Source organism: Selaginella moellendorffii, unplaced genomic scaffold (assembly GCF_000143415.4).
Source record: "Selaginella moellendorffii unplaced genomic scaffold, v1.0 SELMOscaffold_15, whole genome shotgun sequence".
Taxonomy (NCBI): Eukaryota; Viridiplantae; Streptophyta; class Lycopodiopsida; order Selaginellales; family Selaginellaceae; genus Selaginella; species Selaginella moellendorffii.
In genome coordinates, this window is record NW_003314276.1 from 834,022 (window position 1) to 850,087 (window position 16,066).

The following is a 16,066-nucleotide window of genomic DNA, read 5'->3' on the forward strand; positions in this document are numbered from 1 at the left end:
ATATAGCAGATTTGCATAAAAATTGTTGGGCATTCTCAACTATACTTATTGGTCAGAAAACTAATATAGTTGGCTCTTCTATTGAAATTGGTAATAGTTTAACTTCACCAAATAAAAAATTCAGACTAACTTTAGGGAGTGATTGCAAGCTAAAGTTTTATAAAATTGGGTATAGCATCCCACTTTGGATTAGTGAACACAAATTTAACCCCCAGCAAAGCTGTTATGCACACTTACAAGAGGATGGAAACTTTGTTATTAAGGAAAGTAATATTAAACATGATCAAAATAATGTTTATTGGGCTAATAATAAGTATTGTACACCACAACCCTCATGTAAGATCATCACAACATTAGTTGTGAGTAATCATGGAAATATTATTATTTATTGGAACAGTAGAATTTTATGGAAAGCCTTGTGAATTATATATTTTGAGGCTTATTATAAAACTTATCATAAATACTATAATTAGATCAAATTTAAAATTACTCTATACCATATATACTAACATTAGCATTACATTAGAAATTTGTAGCTGTAAGTTTTGTAACTATAGATATGCATATTTACATATATCATAATATAAGATAAATATTTTAATTATAATAGTGTAGCATATGGACTTGATTAAGACGAGATTTAATCCATGCATTTATTTATATAAACAAGGGTCTTTTCAATTATTATATCTTCATATTGAAAATTATCCCTAAAGGACAAGGGTTATGCTTTTGATTTTTTGTTTGTTTTGATTTGCTTAGCTTTTTGTTAAATTTCTTTTTATTATCATTTTTGCTCTTTATATTGCATTTCCTCTTTTTGCCATATCATGCCATCAATTAAAGAGTGTATCATCAAAGTAAGTGTCAATAGTTCTTGAAGAAGTCTACAAATCTCAATGACGATTTAGTAGTGATAGGCTTGCTTTACTGGATGGTGTGGTCCATTATCCTTATCTGGCAACACTATTCTTGCTATTGTATCACATGTGGATTGAGCTTTTGGTACTATTGGGTGTATGATGTTGCTTTAATATTTAGTATACTGTTATCTCCAACTTTTGTAAAATATGATTACACTATGTGTCCTATTCTTAATATCTGATTGGAATATACAATTGTGAAGGGTAGAATGTCCAAATGGTACTGAGCACAACCACACATAAGAGAGCTTGGCCAAAGAATGCTAGCTGATCCTTAATATCCATTAAAGAGGAATGAGAACAATAGAGAGGAGGGAAGAGAGAGAGAGAGAGAGAGAGAATAAAAATCTACCATACTCTATACTTATAGTGCATTCTATCTCTCTTCTCTTAAGCCAACTGAAAAAGGGGCAATTGTTTGATTAATAGCTATTTTACCCGTATTGTAGTCCCACAGTGGATACCTTTATCCATGGATACTCCACACAAGAGGAAAGACATAAACATGGATGTCCAATATGTACAATTTTAAATTTTAGGGGTAAAAATATATTTTGCTCAAGGGTATATTATATTTTTAAGTAGCCACTAATCAATGGGAATCGAATCCATACCATTTGCTCTGATACCAACTGTAGCTCACCCTATCTCTCTCCCCTTAATCCAACTAGAAAAGGGGCAATTGTCCTTAGTGGCTATTTTATCCCCCATTTATCCCCTAACGTTTCAAGGATCTACGGTGACAGTATATCTAAATCTCATCCCATAATCACATGCGTGTAAGCCACAAATGTTTCCTTTCCAATTTGCCAGCTTACCTCGTCTATTTGACCAACACTGCCTTGGCTTGTGCTAAGTTCCCTCACCAAGGTTCCCTCCTATTGTACTAGCTCCTACTTGGTCCTACTTTGTTTCAGCTACTCACTACATGAGCAACGGAGCGTTAGCCATCCATCCACGGATTCCCAAATCTCTCCCAATCCCCCTCCCTGGGTTAGACTAGACTTAAGGTTTGGCTACACTCCTCGCAGGCACAAGCAGCTAAGCACACCAAGCCTCTAGGTTTCTAACACCCCTTGGTACAACAAGACTTGATCATAGGACCCTCTAAATCCCAAGCCTTAGGTGCAACACTTGCTTCGGGACATCGGGGCGAAACACCGTGGCTTAACGGCCTGATATGGGTACCTCTACCCCCCCACTTCCATCCCGAAGGGAAGGCCCAAGCCCCTAAGAAGGGCGAGGACCAATGAGCCACAAGGTACTCAAGTGGGGCACCACTCCACATGAGTTGGGATCACTATAGTCAATTTTCCTTTCGGGAGTGGGAGTTGCTCTTGAGCACTTCTTTGGGTGGCCCCTCTGGCACCACCCAAGCCTATGCTCACTCCCACCCAAGGCCCCTCGGCCCCAATCTCAACCTCAAGTCAGTTTGGAAAAACACTATTGGAGAGTTCTTTCAAGACTGGTTCCTAAACCTCACTATCCCTACTATATTGATACTTTTGGAACCCCCTGCAGCCCCCCCCCCCCCCCCCCCCCGAAATTATATACCTTTGTGTATTGCTCTTCATTAAAATGGTATAAGTGGACAGTCTATACCATATGATTCAGACTCTTCTTCAACATCTAAGAGTGATGCTCTTCCATGAGACTAACAAAAATCTCATGCAAAAAAATGTCTTTATCTATAACAAAGAAGTTTGAAAATGACAATAGAAGTTTACTCATATTTCTTAAACCTGACTATGTATGCTATCCTTATAAATTCTGTCATAAAAGACCATCTAACTATTTCAAATATGAATCACCTTGCTATTGGTTTGGATTTTTCAGTACCAATACCTTCAATCTAGACTCCACCATGGCACCCCACCCAGCAACAAGCAAGCCTTGCCTCAAAGGTGACCTTTATCAAAGGATGAGTAGACATGTGCTATAGGCCATACCATGGATGTGCATAATAGGCATGTATGGAAGATCATAAAAAACATCTGATCACATTGGATGCCCATTGGATGTGCATAATAGACACATAGTTATGACAGGCCAATCAAATGTTGCCACATGGTTTACGAATAACACGCCATACATACCCCTGCCATCCTATATATATGCCCTGGCTCTGGGCCATATGAAATGGTTGAGTGATGAAGCAAAAGCCACTCCCTGCACCAACTATATTGCTGGATGACAGAAGCTTGCTGATTCTAGAGGGTATGGTCCAAGTCCAGATGCAAAAGCCTGAGGCACAAAGTCCTTCAAAATACGCTGGGTAGGGACAGGGGAAATGGAGGACACCTAGGTCACAAAGGAACAGTTAAAGAAGCTTGAGGAGTTCATCTATTCAACTTAGAAGACTTTGTAAGGTAGGGCATATATAGGATGGCAGGGGTATGTATGAAATGTTATTTGTAAACCGGTGCTCTTTGAAAAAAAGTCTGTTCAAATCTTTTTAAATTTTGGTTTTTGTCTTCCAGCACATTAAATATCTCTAGAGAGAGCTTTACAAGAAAGTGATATGGTTTTATAAGCAATTATTTAAGTCAATGGAGGACATTGGTATTTTAGATGTCAAATATATGGCATATACAAAGATTGAGGTGTGTATTTACACTTTATATTGCTAAGGACCTTGTGCATTGGGTTGTGACTTGGAACATCCATAAGGTTCAAGCATTTCAAAATGGTGACTATTTCAGAGCTTCTCATGTTCCTATAATTTGTTTCAACTTATGGGTAAGAACATAGATATATGCTGTTTGTTTCTTTAATATATTTATTATTTTCATAGCATAGTCAGAGTATTGAGCAGTAAGGGTATTGAACTCTTGTCTGGACTATTTCTATGAAGTGTTGAAGGTGCTCTTTGCCATAAATATTTAGTTTTACCTTTTTTATGATGTGCCCTACTCTAACAATTTCCTTGTTTTGAGTAACACATAACAATAATTTGAAATCAAGCATTTCACTCTATCATACTAGGCTAAATCTGGATGAACAATACCTTTTACACTTAGACTTGTCAATGCAATATGCACTAGTAAATATAAAACACATCCCACTTATAGATTACATTGCAACAACACTACCCATTGTGACTCCAATCACTAAAAGAGCTCTTGGGAAGTTGCAGATAGGCATTCTCCATCTATCTTAGTTTTAAATTCTTTAAAATTTGTTTGTTCTTTCAGGTGTATTCCAATTTTAAGTAGTGGAATTCAAATGTTGTCACTAACTATGTAATAGTATTATTGATTCACAAACAAAAATATAACAAAGCATGACTATATTCCTAGATCAGGAGATTGGTAAGCATGAAGTACATATGTGAACAACATGTTTTGAATCATATGGCAAGTTATAAAAGGTAATAATTTTATATGAAAAACATACATGCTATAACTTGGTATAAGAGCTAAGTGCACTTCACCACTTTGAGCATACTTGAAAAGCATAGCATTCCATGAAACACAGTCCTAAATACGCTCTTGAATGTTGTCCATACAAAGTACTTTGGATGAAGCTTTGATTAAGCTATTGTCCTTTTCCTTAGGGTGTGACATTTTGGCCTATACCATACATACACCTAGTATCCAACGTTGAAAGTCCTGAAGGAACACTTCTAGTTGACATAGAAGCTCATTCACTGCCTTGCAGCTTTGAGCCTTCTCTTCACCAAATAGTGTATTACAGCCCGCCTCCAGGTGTTCGGCTGTAGACAGACAAATTGGGAAGGTACACTGTGGTGCCAAGTATGGGGCTATGCCGATTGGGGAATAAACAGCATATACCAACCACTTCACCTAGGACGTTGGTTTGTCCATACAAAAAGCCCATAGCAAGGCCTCAAGAGTCTGATTTCATTCACTTGGTTTGCCCATCACTCTGAGGGTGATACGTGCTCAAGAAGGTGAGTTTGGTCCCCAGGATGAACAGCAATATTCAAAAGGAGCTCAAGAACTTCAAGTCCCTATAAGAGACTATCTCCCTCAGTATCCTGTGAAAGTGGGCTATCTCCATCCAGAACAGCTCGGCCACCTTTTCTGTAGATGCCTTTGATGACACCTGGCCACATCATGCCCTCCCACTGTCGGTAGCCCCACAACAAAGTCTATTGAAATGCTATCAAATGGATGAGCAGAAGTCCCAAGGAAGCCTCTATCTCCAATTTTGTTATCTAGCATGCTGGACACTGCACTATTAGTGATGCATGTCTTTTAGGAGGCCCTTTCAAATAAAATCTGCTCTTGATCTCCACAAGCATCTGTCCTATACCAGGATGGCCTACGAAAATCCCTATATGGCACTCCTTGAAGATCACACAAGGCACTATTTTTGCTTATAACTATTGGGGAGTGTTTTTATTTTGGAATAGGGTAGATTTATTAATAGCAATGGGTGTGGTTTATTATATCCAAGAAGCAAGGTTGGGAGCTTGGAAACAGTCACAATTGGTGAGGTGTTCAAAGTATAAAAACTTTGCGATGCATTGCATGTAGCAACAATTGGTTTGCTTAATAGTAGTGTTATTCTTACTTATTAATCCAAAATAAATTTTATAATTATAGATATGTTTATAATTTATAAAAACAAGATTAATCTTATTACATATCAACCACTAGATGGTAGAATAAAAAATAATATACTAAAAAGTGTTTAAAATTTTTATAAATTACAAACATATTTATAAACTATAAATACAAGATTAATCTAAATGAATAACAACTATTAGATGGTAGAATATCCTAGAATATCCACTACCATCTCTATAGGTTTGCTTAAGCAAACCAAAAATAGTAATAGGGCGTTTGGATCTTTTATATATACCATAGGTAGATATATAAGGGTTAGAATTGATTTATTTTTTGGATATATCTTGGGTTTTTTATTTTTTTTTAACACAGCCATTTATTTTTATATTCAATTTCAAGAGTTCACCCCAAGGTTGATGCGCAGTCTAGTCTCCTCAAAGAATTGAGTCAGTGTAATGTTAAGCAAGTTCACTATGTTGATTATCTTGTTTAGGCCATAGTATTTTATAATAATATATCTTTTGTTATTCAGCCTTTCTACTTGGATGAAGTCTTTTGTAATATAAGGGTTTCTATTATCTATGATTCTTTCTTTTTACTTCCTCATTGTTGTTTATTTCTTCAATGTTTCTTTATCTTTTTTTTCCATTTTCATATTCTTTCTTTCTGAAATTTTATTGCTCTTTCCTTTTTACTTTGATAATTCAAACTTCTTTTCCTTAAAGGAGAGAGGGGATGCACAGGAATCTAGCCCAATGATGGAGTAAAGATAAACAATAATGGTATTAGAATAAAGATAATTATAATAAGTTAAAACAGAACATTTGGCCTGACTGAGTAAGGTAAAATGGATATGATAGTAGAGTGAAGTTAAACATAGTGAGAATGAGGTATACCCAGTAAAACATATAATTCAAAAGGTGGATGACAATTGATATCAAAGTAATTTCAAAAGAGCCATCAAAAGGAGAAGCCCATGCAATGATCTTGTTACCTGCTTTCATGGGGAGTGTGAGGCTCTAGTGTTTCCAAGTGCAAGGATTGATAGGGAGTTGACAAGCTTTTGCCCTTATTGATTCAAGGATGTCCCATATGTTTGTCAATAGTTTATTACTCTCAAAACTCAAATTCTCTATAGGAAAGGTACCATTGGAGCTGGCTATTGAGATAGCTGATGGAGGAATTATGAAGTTGACCATAATCACACAAAGTGAATTCAATATGGGAGGTTTCATGATATATGGCCATTTCCATGTGTTGGAGATGGGGATCATTAATATCATCATTGGCATTAAGACCCTTCACCAACTTTAGGAGATCTCAATGAACTTTGTTCTGCAGATCTTGTGGCAAGGGGTAAACCAATCTCCATCAATTCAGATTGCCTTGGCAGCTCAATATTCTTAATTAGTGGCAAACGGAGTTGAGCTGGTGCTTTATCATTCATCCATAGGAGTTTGAGAAAATCATGTAGGGAGCATATGGACCTAAGTAGATCTTATGGTGGGGTCTAGTTAGTCCAGTTGAGACATAGACAAGAAGAAAGTAGAGAAGAAAGTAGGGCATTAGTGGATGAATGTGACAGTGTGAGTGACAAGACTTAGAAGAAAATATGGATATTGGAGATGGTTGTAAGCAACTAAAGAGAATGATTTGACACGATCCATGGGGTTCAAATATAGAGGGAAAGGGCCTATGAACAAAAATGCACCTTTTTTTTTCATTCGATTAAGGGATCTTAGATATTTGGGATTAAGTGTCCTTGGGTTTGAATAGTATTGGGCTGGGTGACCTCCTGGGAAGTTCAAATTCAGAAGTTTACATTTGGTATTAGAGAGCTCTCAAAGTCTAATTTTATTGGTTGACTTAAGGGAATTACACCACATGTTGAGATTGATATCTGGTAGGTTCAATTTGCTTCTAGCTAGGCTCGACTTGAGGGGTAGGGTTCTCTCAGCTTTCATTCATGAGGGCATGAACTTACAGAGAAATGTAGTGAATTGTAAACAACCAAAGAAAAAAACTTGAGAGACGATCCATGGGGTTCAAATATAAAGGGAAAGGGCCTATGAACAAGAGTACACTGTGAGACACAAATCCCTACACCCCAAAGTGGAGCCGAAAAGATGCCACATGGTAGTGGCCGAAGCGAAAGCCAAACAAGCATAACACGTTTGGACTAAAAGCTCCAACTTGAGGAGTCCGAGATAGATTTGAGATGGAGTCCGAGATGGAGTCTGAGATAGACCTGAGATGGAGTTCGAGATGGACCCGAGATGGAGTCTTAAATGGAGTCTAAGATGGAGTCTGAGATGGACCAAGATGGAGTCCGAGATAGACTCGAGATGGAATTCGAGATGGAGTCTAAAGAAGACCTGAGATGGAGTCCGAGATGGAATCCAAGATGGACCTGAGATGGAGTCTGAGATGGACCGAGATGGAGTCTGAGATGGAGTCCGAGATGGAGTCCAAGGTGGACCCAAGATGGAGTTTGAGATGGAGTCTAAGGTGGACCCAAGATGGAATCTGAGATGGACCGAGATGGATTCTGAGATGGAGTCTGAGATGGAGTCCGAGATGGAGTCCAAGGTGGACCCGAGATGGAGTTTGAGATGGAGTTCAAGGTGGACCCAAGATGGAGTCCGAGATGGATCGAGATGGATTCTGAGATGGAGTCTGAGATGGACCCGAGATGGAGTCTGAGATGGACCAAGATGAAGTCCGAGATGGAGTCTGAGATAGACTCGAGATGGAATCCGAGATGGACTTGAGATGGAGTCCGAGATGGACCGAGATGGAGTCTGAGATGGAGTCCAAGATGGAGACCGAGATGGAGTCCGAGATGGAGTCCAAGGTGGACCCGAGATGGAGTCCGAGATGGACCAAGATGGAGTCTGAGATGGACCTGAGATGGAATCTGAAATGGAGTTCGAGAAGGACCCGAGATGGAGTCTGAAGTAGAGACCAAGACCAAGACCGGGACCGAGACCGAGACCGAAGTCGAGACTGGGACTAGGACCAAGACCGAGCCTAAGCTCGAATCCGAGTCCAAGTCTAAGTCTGAGTCTGAGTTTGAGTCTGAGAGGGTGAAAGCCCAAAGTGTTCGTCTCCCAAACCCTAGGGGGTTTGGTGAGCTCCAAAAGTATAGTAGGAGGAGGACTCTAGTGGAACCAGTTTGGCCTAGGAAGGCTATACCCAGATGTTGGGTGACAGGATAACCACTGGGAGGTCCAAGGCTAGAGTGAATACGGACCATCAAGTGGGATAGCTTGGTAAAGTGTTCAAGAGCTGGCTCTAGTTCCCTGAGAGATTGAATGGTCAATGCACCTAATCCAAGCGTGGGTGGCACTACCTACTTGGATACCTGGTGTGGCTTAACGGAACTTCACTTTAAGCCCATGGCTAGAGCACCTAAAGGCAGAAGGTGGGGAGAGTACCCACGGGGCTCACGTAGGGCCACGGTATTCTAAAATGTTGTTCCGATGTCCTAAACTAGGGAAAGGAGGAGGAGCAATCCTTTAGTGTAGTGACTAAGGATACGGTCACATGGTGAGGAAGTCCCAATGGACAATGGGACTTAGTGGCCGGGCTTACGGGCCTTGATTTAGTGGTAGTGTTGGCAAACATAGCTATTGACAGAAAAGGGACTTGGTAGGAATTGACAAAGGGATATTAAGGAAGGCTATCCCCCATGTCTGTGGGCATTCTAAAGATGCTAAGGAGTGGATCTGGGATGACCACTCGTGGACGGATGGCCCAGTCTTGGAGAGCCGGGACTGTGATGCAAGTGGTATTGGATCACTAGTGTGGCAAAGGTGAATGGGCATGGCCTTAGCGTAACGGGCTGATATATCAGTGGTACCTTTGAGTGTCGGTCATGGGACCTGACACGTGGAGCACTTGGACCAAGTGCAACTATTGAGTGGCATCGATGCCATTCTTGGGGCTAGCAAGTCCCCAAGTCTGGAATAGGACTTATGGAAGTTGTAAGTGAGACTCCTCCAAGTGGTCAGAGGTGTGGTTAAGTGACTAAAGTAGAATGGAAAATTTAGTCGCTTACATACACTTCATTTTCCAATCGATTAATGATATTTGGGATTAAGTGTCCTTGGGTTTGAATAGTACTAGGTTGAGTGACCTCTCGGGAAGTTCAAATTCAAAAGTTTATAATGGTCACAGATTAGGTAGGAATAAGGCAATATTAAAAGCATTAAAGGATATTGAAAAAGCAAACCTCTAAAAGGGTGACTAAGGTATTGCAAAGATTGATAAGAGTCCAATGATAAGTTAGGTGTTAAACACCACATCAACCTGAAAGTTGGTATAGCACCTATTGCTAAAGCATTTGTCAAACTCAATCAGGAGGAGAGGGTAGTGGTGGACAAAATGGTGAATTGTGTGTTGACTATCGCCTCCTCAACAAGTCCACAATCAAGAACTTCTTTCCAATTCTGAACATGGAAGAGCTCTTCAAGGAGCTGGGCTAGCTGTATTTCTTCACCAAACTAGATTTGAGATTTGACTATTACCAAATATTTGTCGCTGACAAGGACTGCTTCAAGACAGCTTTCGGGATAGTGTAAGCAACTAAATTTTCCATTCTACTTTAGTCACTTAACCACACCTCTAACCACTTGGAAGAGTCTCATTCACAACCTCCTTAAGTCCAATTCAGGACTTGGGACTTGCTAGTCCCGAGAATGGCATCCATGCCACTTAACCCTTGCACTTGGTCCAAGTGCTCCATGTGACCAATCCCAAGACCGACACCCAAAGGTACCACTGACATATCAGCCTGTTACGCTAAGGCCATGCTCATTCACCTTTGCCGCACTGGTGGTCCAATACCACTTGCATCACAATCCCGTCTCTCCAAGACTGGACCGTCCGTCCACGAGTGGTCATCCCAGATCCACTCCTTAGCATCCTTAGGATGCCCACAGACATGGGGAATAGCCTTCCCCAACATCCCTTTGTCAGTTCCTGCTAAGTCCCTTTTTCGTCCATGGCCATGTTCATCAACACTGCCACTAGATCAAGGCCCGCAGGCCCGGCCACTAAATCCCATTGTCCTTTGGGACTTCCTCACCATGTGACCGTATCCGTAGTCACTACTCTAGAGGATTGCTCCTCCTCCTTTCCCCCATTTGGGACTTCGGGACAACATTTCGGAACACCGTGGCCCTAAGTGAGCCTCGTGGGTACTCTCCCCACCTTCTGCCTTTAGGTGCTCTAGCCATGGGCTTAGAGCAAGGTTCCGTTGAGCCACACCAGGTATCCAAGTAGGTAGTGCCACCCACACTTGGACTGGGAGCATCGGCCAGTCGATCTCCCAGGGGAACTAGAGCCGGCTCTTGAACATTTCATCAAGCTAGCCCGCTTGTCGGTTTGTATTCACTCTAGTCTTGGACTTCCTAGTGGTCAGTTCATCACCCAACACTGGGTCTGGCCTTCCTGGGCCAAACTGGCCTTTTTTGGCCAAACTGGCTCCACTGCAGTCCTCCCCCTTACTATACTTTTGGAGCTCACCAAACCCCCCAGGGTTTGGGAGACGAACGCTTTGGGCTTTCACCCTCTTAGACTCGAACTCGGACTCGGACTTGGACTCGGACTCAGGCTCGGACTTGGACTCGGTCTCGGGCCTGGTCTCGGCCTCGGCCTCGGTCTCGGTCTCGGTCCCGGTCTCGGTCCCAGTCTCGGTCTCGGTCTTGGTCTCGGTCTCGACCTCAGACTCCATCTCGGACTCCATCTCGGGTCTATCTCAGACTCCATCTCAGACTCCATCTCGGGTCTATCTCGGACTCCATCTCGGGTCCATCTTAGACTCCATCTCGGGTCCTTCTCGGACTCCATCTCGGACTCCACCTCGGACTCTAACTCGGGTCCACCTCGGGTCCACCTTGGACTCCATCTCGGACTCCACCTCGGATTCCAACTTGGGTCCATCTCGGACTCCATCTCGGATCCACCTCAGACTCCATCTCGGACTCTGTCTTGGTCCATCTCGGACTCCATCTTGGACTCCAGCTCGGACTCCAACTCGGGTCCATCTCGGACTCTGTCTCGGTCCATCTCGGACTTCGTCTCGGACCGCATCTCGAGTCCATCTCAGACTCCATCTCGGGTTCATCTTAGACACTTCTACATGTCATGTGTTAGTCCTTTTTGGGTCCCTTTTTTAGAGCCTCGCTTATTGCTCGCTTCGTGCTCATTCCTCGAGCACTTTGTTGGGAGTTCCACTCCCGCTCTCGACCTTTCAAGTCGGAGCTTTTAGTTCACACGTGTTACACTCATTTGGCTTTCGCTTCGGCCACTACCACGTGGCACCCTTCCGACTCCACTTTGGGGCCTAAGGATTTTGTGTCTCACAACTCCACCACCCATAGACGAAGTTCGATGTCTTCATCGAACGGTAAACCCTTTTATAAAATAACACCCACAGGTATTACCATTTCCATCCTTGGCACCCAGCCAATATTTGTCTATGGTTTGACCCCAAAGGCTCACCATACCTTGTCCATCCTCTAAGGAGCATAGTCTCTCTAACATAGAGACTCACTCGACCACCTAGGGTGGTTTGCTCCCTTTTATCGGTTCAATTCTCATTAAACCCATTAGAGACACCTTCTCTAACTCAATTCCACTACTCATTCTTGAGTAGTCTCAGATTCCATTGACATAACCTCTGCACTTTGGAACTTTTAATTTTGACTTCTCCGAGTTAATTTCCTAGGTGTCTCCGACACCTTATGTTGCATATAGTGCAACTCCACTTCCCTATCCTAAGAAGTTCTTTACTTGAGGGTACCATCATCCTCACTTTGATATTGTGCCACCTTTGGGCACTAAATTTTAGTTATTATAATTGGTGCTAGGGCTGCCCATGGCCCTATTATTTGGCTACTTTACCGCTCCTCTCTTTGGAGCATCCACTTTCGCCAAATTGGAGTAGTTGGGAATCCATCCTTGGGGAAACATTGCCTTTCCCACAATTCATTAGTGCCCAACACATTAGTGTTCTCGGCCTAACTTTGCCATTTGGATTCTTTCTCATGATTCCCATGGCTCTTTTTTTAGCCATTAGTCTTTTGCTCCTATCCTTGATTGTTGCACCTAGCAACATAGGATCGCTACCTCCATTTTTGAGGTTTCCTTTTAGTTCTATAGCAAGCACTTTGCTTTGCCAAGTCCAGAGGGTGTTCACCCCTAATATGTTTCTTTAACATTTTCTGCCATGGGCTCTATCCACAACCTAACTTTTGAAACCCTCCTTTGGATCTCTTATAAAGACTACTTTCCTTGGACTTACTATGCCATAGCATTGACATAGCTCATTTCCCTTAGGTGTTCTTCCCACTTGGTCACCTTGACCAAGCCACACCATTATCAATCGTTCAAATCAACACTTTGAACTAGGAATCGTATTCCTTAACCCAAACAAAGACCTTATCCTTGTTTAACCACAAGATCACTTAGTGATCTCATCTTAACCCCTTAATAGGTCTACCAATAGGAACTAGGTCTTCCAGACCCTTCTAAGTTGTTGATTATGACCCCGGGGGCATCCCCCACACTTGGCAGTGCACCCTTCCGGCCAAGGATCCATACAACTAAGACTTGGGTGTCCCCATCTCATTCACCACGTCCTTGGTGCCCTTTGCACCAAAGTGTTCAAGTTAGATATGCCAAGCTTTCACTCTAAGCCATCTAACCGTGCATCACGACTCTGGGGCATCCCCCGCTTGGCAGTGTGCCCAAGCCAATCTCCTCATTGAGAGTCTATGACCACCGAAATATGAGTGTCCTCATATTCCAAACCATCACCACGCCCTAGTGATTTGGGACTCGAACCCAAGCACTAGAGGGTCAAGACTCGAACCCAACCTCCGTATATGCATCTACGGATGGCATCACACTGGATGTCTGGCGTGACTCCCCACGCTAGTGCACCAACATGCGCTATAGATCACACATTAGGAACCTAGTTCCTTTGCACTGCCAAGTCCTCTCACTTGACAAGTCTGTGATCATGCATGAACTCTTCTATGCTCGGCCCCATGGGCCACCCCATTGAAGTTAGCACCTTCAACTAGGGGATTTGTTCCCCTAACTTGCCAATCTCACTTAACAAGTTATCCGGCCATTGTAATATAGTTCATGCATAAGCATGAAAGTCCTTAATCATCGACTTTCATTCAAAGCCCTCTCTTTGAACACTTGGGAACTACTTCCCCAACCTTGATAGCCTCGCCTCATAGCCAGCTTCAAGACCACGCTTCTGCTATGCCACTCTGATTTCATGCGCTCTAGGAACCATTTACACTTGGCTTTCTAGGTACTTATCTACCCAGAATTGTCTTTGGGAACCTTCAAGGAACTTTGTTCCTTAGTTTGTTAAGGCTTCTCCTTTGCAAGCTCCCTACTCACCACATGGTCTAACATGGATAATTCCACATTTTAGACTCTTCATGGTACTGCGGTTGCTAGTAGTAACATCTTTGAGCACTCTCTTGATTTTCCACTCCCAACTTGCATAACCACCATTGATTATGCCCTTTGATTTCTATGGTTCTATTCCATCCCAATACTACTTGCCCTTTGGCCTTATATGTTTCCCTTAGTTATTCTCCTCCAGACTAGGAAGATAGCTTTGCACCTTTTACCATGCCCTAGCAAGTATTCATAGGGATGAACTTATCTAATAGTTTAGGGAGTGGTTCCTCAATTTGAGCACGCTCACCTTATAATCCCACACACTATGATTAACATTGCTACTTATGGGCTTCTATATGCCCATCACTAGCCTTGCCAAAATCCCATTTTTGGCTATGTCCAAATCGGGTAGACGGATTTCTCCCATCTCCAGAACCATGGACATTTAGATAGCACCTCTTATCCATCATTCGCTAGGGACTTATCTAATGCCCTTGCGATACCAAACACCACTTCCTGGTGTTTTAGAGTGTTTGGGTGTCCCAATGATGGCCTTCTTTAGCAATGAGCATTCCCTTTACGACATTGACTTATTATTTCACAACATAAGCAATTTCTCCCCCATAAGGGTATATTTAACTTCCTTATCCCCATAAAAAGTCTTAGGTAGTTACCTTCTACCAATTTAACCAATTATTTCGCACCTTTTGCTTAGTTGCCTCATAGTTATCAAGTCCTACAACTCATTGCTGGTGCTTCCACACCTCCATCATTATTTGGGTCACCACACTCTAACCACATGCCTTCCAGCTTAGGCTATGCCATTCCCATTTTCGTTGGGATTCCCTTGGCAAGGGGTTCTTATGAACCCACCAACATAACCTCAAGGTATCACACCTTGGCATATTTGGTGTCTCCACACCATTGGCCCCACGAGCCTATCCTTATGACACTACTTATTAGTGTCTAGGTTTTTGCTAAGACCAATATAGTTGTTCCTCATGTTAACTATCCGTTAGCACCGCACTATAGTGTTTGCACCCAACTCTGGGCCAAAGTTGCTTTCTTCTGGGAACATCTTTCCCACACAACTTTAGTATGGCACATTTTGCCATCAATGAGATACTTACTGTTCTCATATTTGGATCTTATGATCCTCCCCATACCTCATGGGGCACCATACACCTCAATCCAAATGCTTCAACCAATCCCTTAGGACCATTTCATGACTCCACTTGAGTTATCTAGCATTTTGGACTTTGCAAATCCAACAACCTACAAGGTCTTAATCTTCGAGGTGCCAACTTGCTAGAATACAACTTCTTGTATTCATGTCCTACTCATAAGGACCATCTTTGCAAGTGTTACTCCGACACTTGATAATTTTCTTGGGGCTAACCTTTGCCCCTTATGACTACTTGTCCATGTGATGAGAATAGCAACTCATCTTTAAGTACACCCCCAACTCCTTGGGTTGTTCCAGCATTTATTAGAGGTAACCCTGGCTACTATTTCAAAGACTGGTGTCCTCTTCTGTATTTGACCTCCCATAGTCACCAATTCCAGTCTCAAATTTATGAGTACCAGCCTCAACTATATAAAGGTAATCTTGTGACTCCTTTATTGTTTTGGAGTCTGCATCTTTCTTGTGATCCCAACTGTAGTTGTTTACCACAACTACATCAGCCAGTTTGCTAAGTCAAGTGCTCATCTAGATCACATCCTCAACTCTCTGAGGAAACCCTTATACTGTTCCCAAGATCCCAAAGTCATTCCCTTACTGGCCCTTTTCTATCCACCACATCGTGCCCAAGTTCACGCATGAACTTGAGTGGAGAGCCATGTCCTCTTGACATGCTACTCCTCAAGGATAGGCCCACTCCTAGGACCTTCCGATGCCAACGTCAATGGTGATATACTTGAGCACCAATAAAAGTCGGACTAAGGAACGGCTCCGATACTAAATTGTAAGCGACTAAATTTTCCATTCTACTTTAGTCACTTAACCACACCTCTGACCACTTGGAAGAGTCTCATTCACAACCTCCTTAAGTCCAATTCAGGACTTAGGACTTGCTAGTCCTGAGAATGGCATCCATGCCACTTAACCCTTGCACTTGGTCCAAATGCTCCATGTGACCAGTCCTAAGACTGACACCAAAGGTACCACCAACA